This window comes from Coffea arabica, chromosome 9c, assembly GCF_036785885.1.
Source record: "Coffea arabica cultivar ET-39 chromosome 9c, Coffea Arabica ET-39 HiFi, whole genome shotgun sequence".
NCBI classification, from domain to species: Eukaryota; Viridiplantae; Streptophyta; class Magnoliopsida; order Gentianales; family Rubiaceae; genus Coffea; species Coffea arabica.
In genome coordinates, this window is record NC_092326.1 from 5,082,040 (window position 1) to 5,088,039 (window position 6,000).

Below are 6,000 nucleotides of genomic sequence, written 5' to 3' on the forward strand. Positions count from 1 at the left end.
CACGCCTCGGACGCACATCAACCGCGTCGGACGTCCGAAAAATTCCAAGAAGACTTGCCAACTCTCCGACGACGATCGGACGCTGATGCTGTCGGACGATAAAAACGCATCGGACGTCCGAACTACAACTTGGCTGTTTTCGGACGATAGGTTCGGACGATGATTTGGTCGTTGGACGTCCGACAGCCCCAACGGCTAGCTGACTCTTCATCTGCCTTCTATCCGTTGGAAGCATTAATGAAACCCATTTTTGGTCCCCTTTAAAAACAAACTGTTCTGAACCAAGAAGGAACTTTTGCACACTTTGTTTACAAGATCTCAAGAGATATTTTAGTTAGAAAATAGTCTCCAAAGCTAGATTTGTTCTCAAAGTGGTGTGAATTTCTTGTGAGCATTTCTCTTGTGGTTGAAAGTTTCATTAGTGTAGCTTTGTTGAGGGTTATCTGAGTGATTGTAAAACTTCTTAGCTTGACTAAGTGGGGCTTAGGGCAAGGAGGAAGTGCTCCCTCCATTGTACATCTAGTTGATCATCTTTCATCAAAGAGAAGTTGCTCAACCTAGTGATTGGTCTTCAAGTTTGAGGAAAGCTTGGTAGACAATCGGTTTGAAATTCTATCTTATTTTTTTTGTTTAATAAAATTCTCATTGCTTATCTATACTTGTTTTTCTAATCAACATTGCTCTCTTCTTCTAATCTACTTGGTTGATCATTACTAGAAAAGAAGGTAAATTTTTATTAAAGAAAAAGTGCATAAATTTGATTAAGATTTTAATCAGCCTAATTCACCCCCCTTCTTAGGTTGTCTTTGGGCCTTACAATTGGTATCAGAGTTTGTCTCTTTGAGATTAAGCTCAAGCGGCCTGGAGTAAAGATGACAACCAATCATGCTATGTTTGTTGAGGGGCAATCTGTTATTAGGCCTCCCATGTTTAGTGGCTCCAATTATGTTAGCTGGAAAGAAAGGATGATTATCTTTTTGCAATCTATTGATATTGAGCTATGGTTTATTGTGAGTGAAGGACCGCATGAATCTAACTTTCTTGATGCAGATACAGGTTTGCTTCGGCAAAAAACGAGAGCTGAAATGAATGCTCAAGATAGGACTAATCTCACATTGAATGCCAAAACCATGAATGTTCTTTATAGTGCCTTAGATTCAAATGAATCAATTAGAGTAAAAGGCTGTAAATCGGCCAAAGAAATGTGGGATAAGTTAAGAGAAATCCATGAGGGTGATAACAACGTGAGAGAACAGAAAAAGGCTATCTTGGTCACAAAGTATGAATCATTTAAAATTGAACCTCTTGAGGATATTGACAAAATGTATTGCAGGTTCAATGACTTGATCAAAGATCTCGAGGTGTTGGGCAAAGAGTACACCTTGGGAGAGAAGAACAGGAAAATTCTCAATGCATTAGGCAAAGAATGGGAAAATAAAATGACGACAATAGAGGAGGTTAAGGATTTAAATTCTGTGCCTATTGAATCTCTCATTAACTCACTAACCTCTTATGAGTTGAAATTGAAATCTAAAGTGCAGGAGGAAAAGGATGTTAGAGCAAAGAGAAACATTACTCTAAAGACTACTCAAGGTGAAGATGATCCAACTCACTTGGATGATGAAGACTCGGATGGTGATGATAATGATCTTGCTCTCATCACAAGAGGCTTCAAGAGAATCTTGAATAAAAGAAAGTTTAGAAGGGGAGGACCTAGCAATCAATTCCAAAATTATTCATCAAATGCAAGGAACAAAGGAAAACAAGAATTCAACAAGAAGCAAGTGGACAAATGCTATGAATGTGGACAGCCTAGATACTATGCAAATGAATGCCCCATGAAGAAAATGAAAGATGGGAAAGCTGATCGAAAGCCAAGATTCAACAACTTCCAGATTACTTGGAATGAATGCAATTCCGAAGGGGAAGTTGAAAAAGAGGAAGAATCAGCTCAAATGGCCTTTATGGCTATTGGAGATAATGAGGTAACTTCCATTCACTCTCGATCTGATAGTGATGATGAAGATGATGATGATCTTGAATCCTTTGTTGAAAAATTGCATAATGCCTTAAAGGAATCTTACGATAAAAACAAGCAGTTAAAACAGAAAGTTGTGTTTCTCATTCAAGAAAATGTAAAACTTTTTCACCAAAATAAACAACTAAAGACTGACAATGAGTCTCTTGTAAGAGCCGGATGTGATGTTCAAAATGAACTTGATAGAAAGACAAATGTTTGTGAAATGCTAAAGAAAAGACATGGTGATTTGAATAAAAGGATGGACAATTTGGATGAGATCTTAAGAGTTAGAAAGCAAGATTATCTCAAAAAGAACATGTCATCAACCTTTCTTACTGCTCATGAAAGAACATTTGCTCACAACAAAAATGCATATGGTTTCACAACATATAGAAGGAGTGCATTGAGATTTATCAAACCATTACATGCTAGAGACTCTTCTATTTTGTGTAGTATTTGTTGTCAAAGAAGGCATTTGAAAGGAGATTGTTATGTTAAAAGAAATCTGAACAAAGGAGGGAAATGCATGTGGGTAGTTAGACACAATGCTAATATATGTAGATGATCTTCTTATTGTGCAAATATATGTAGATGATATTATTTTTGGTGCTACTAATGAGTATCTATACAAGGATTTTTCTATTATTATGCAAAGTGAATTTGAAATGAGTATGATGGGAGAATTAAATTTCTTCCTTGAACTTCAAATACATCAAGCCATAGAGAGCATTTTCATAAATCAAGCAAAATACACTAAGGAATTGCTGAAAAGATTTGGCATGGAGGACTCAAAGCAAGTTGGAACTCCAATGTGCACTTCAACAAAACTTGACAAAGATGAAGAAGGTAAACATGTGGATGAAAAGTACTATAGAGGTATGATTGGAAACTTACTTTATTTAACCGCAAGTAGACCCGATATTATGTTTGCTGTTTGCTTGTGTGCTAGATTTTAATTTTGTCCAAAAGAATCACATTTCAATGCTGTTAAAAGGATTTTTAGGTATTTGAAAGGTACATTAAATTATGATTTTTGGTATGCTAGATCTTGTGAATTTGTTCTATATGGATATTCGGATGCGAATTTTGGTGGTTGTCGTGTGGACAGAAAAAGTACTAGTGGAACTTGTCACTTTCTTGGTAATTGCTTAGTTTCTTGGTTTAGCAAAAAAAAATAATAAAAAAAATAAAATGCAATCTCTTTGTCTACAACTGAAGCGGAATATATTGCCGCTAGTGCATGTTGTGCTCAACTTTTATGGATGAAGCATACCTTGAATGACTTTGGATTGTTATATGATTGCATACCTATATTCTGTGATAATACCAGTGCTATTAATTTGGCAAAAATTCAATTCAACATTCTAGGACAAAACATATTGATATAAAACACCACTTTATTCGTGATCTTGTTCAAAAAAGGTGACTTTTGTGTGAATTATGTTTGCTCTAAAGATCAAATTGCTGATATATTTACAAAAATTTTGCCATTGGATCAATTCATTCATCTAAGATCAAAATTAGGGATAATAAAAAATTATCTTAAAAATTTTTCTATTCAAAGCTTTCGGACGTCCTAAAGCAGATGAACGGACGTCCGATGATGTTCTTCAGCTATTTTCGCAGAAAACATCTGTTCGGACGAAACCGTCGGACGCACGACTACGTTCGGTCGTCCGACAGTGCAACGGTTCACTTTTTAAAGTAACTTTCTTCCTCATTTGCTTCAAACTCTTCTTCTTCTATTTTCTCTCGGACGAAAACTCTCTCGTTTCTCACTCTCAAATTCGTACCATTCTGAAGCTCTCATTCCCAAATTGACTCAACCAAAACTTTTCCTGATCGATTGCGATTCGTTTCTCCTGATCATTTTACCGAATCGCATAATATTTCACAAATTTCCAAATTTTCCTCAAAACCCTATTTTCTCATAACCGCTCTGTCCAATCTTCTTCAAGGCCTTTTTGTCCCAAAATTTCTGTGTGATTCACTTCCATACTACTGTGTGCATCATTTGCATCCTTCATTCCACACATTTCGCACAATGGTGAATCTAAGAGGAGGGAAGGTCACTGCCGGACGCAAGCATCCACTCAGGGATGAGGATGATGATGTTCCTACGGTCAAACGTTCATCCAAACGCGTCAAGAGGGAAGCTGTAAAGGGTCAAATGTCACAGCCTACACCACAACCCATCCCTCAGCCTGAATCTGGACAGGGAACCTCATCTCAACCGCCTCCAAAATCAACCACAGTCCCTACATTCTTTGATGATGCTGCAAAAGACAAACACTCCTGGATATCCCAGAAAGGTGTTATCCCTCAACGCACCGTAAATTCTTCTGAATTTCGCCAAATAGGTTTAGAATCCATTCTGAGTCTGTTTGCTTTCCAGAAATGGTCACATCTCATTTCTATGCCTAATGTCTATTATCCTGAAATGCTGTTTCAATTCTTTGCCAATCTTAGGAAAGACACTGATCAAACTGAGATTATGTTCAGGGTTAATGGGATAGATTTAGTCTTTGATTCTGAAATTGTGAATGATATTTTAAAAACTACTATTGAACCTGGATGCAAGAGTAAAATTGCAAATTTCTTTTCCTATGAAGAGCGTCCTACTGCTGATAATCATTTTGATGGGGCTAAGATGTTGACTTATTTTAAAAGAAGTTTTTCTGCCCCTGCTGATGCTAAACTGAATGATCTTGCCCCTGTGAATCTAATTGCCTTTTCAATCATTTTAAACCTGCTTGTGCCTACTGATAGCCATAGAACAGATGCAAACAAAATGGAGTTGTATCTCTTTTACTGTTTTCGAGAAAAGATTCGTATTGATTTTGGTTTTGTCATATGCAGGTTTTTACTTCGCTATGCCATTGATTCTCGTAGAAAATTATCTTATGGAAAATTTTTTCAAAAGATTTTTGAGTTTTACAAAGTACCAATTCTAGGTGTTTGTCCCAAAGAAACATCTTCTTATGCCTTTACCAAAGGATATTTTGAAAGGAAAAATCTTGTCTTTAAGGATAATCTATGGGTTTATAAGGGGGCATCATCTAGTGAACCTAGGTCTAAGGCTGCACATGATCCACTACACACTCCTTCATCTGTTGCACTCACTCCCATTCATCCCAAGAAGTCTGCCACTAAGGCATTTTCCTCCTTCAATGATGAAGTGATTGAGCTCCTTCGTGAACTCAAACAGCATGTTCTTCTTCTGGAACATGGTCTAATGCTCACCATGTCCTCTGAGCAACAAACAGTCTACCTAGACAAAAAGAACCTTCTTTTTTCCCTACCTGTGGTTGAAGAAGTTTCCCATGGCAAAGAGTCACGCCCCACTGATCCAAGTTCATCAATTCCAGACCCGAGCTCATCAACTCCCGTGACTCCTCATGGCCCTTCCACATCAGATAAATGCAAGGCACCAGTTGAAGAACCTGCTGAAGATGATGAAGAAACTGAAGAGGAAGACCTCTCCCAATATCAGCTTTCTCGAAGGACACCTGGATCCACCTAGTTCACCATTTAGAATCACATAGGGTCATTTGCATTTTGTTTGACTATTTCATGTGTTTCTAGTGTTTGTGGTGTTCAACAATGGATATGTAGATGTAATGCTTATGTTTATGTTGTGTTCGTTTAGTACTTTTTGATGGATGATTATGGCTGTAATGGTTATAGATATGTGGATGGATGTTTAAGTATTTTGAATGATGAATGTGTGGATGTGATGAATGTTTTTGTTATTGGTTCTCCATGATATATGTGATTGATTGGCCTTTTGTGATGACAAAAAGGGGGAGAGGACTGGATTGGATTGATTGATGATTTAATTGAAATTGAATTGGCTTGATGGATTGAATTGGTAAAATGTTGGATGTTGGCTGTTTAATTGTTATGTTTTTGGATAATTGATTAATTCGATAGGGTAGCCAAGTGAGGGGGAGTTTTTCAAATTTTTGCTCTATGATCCA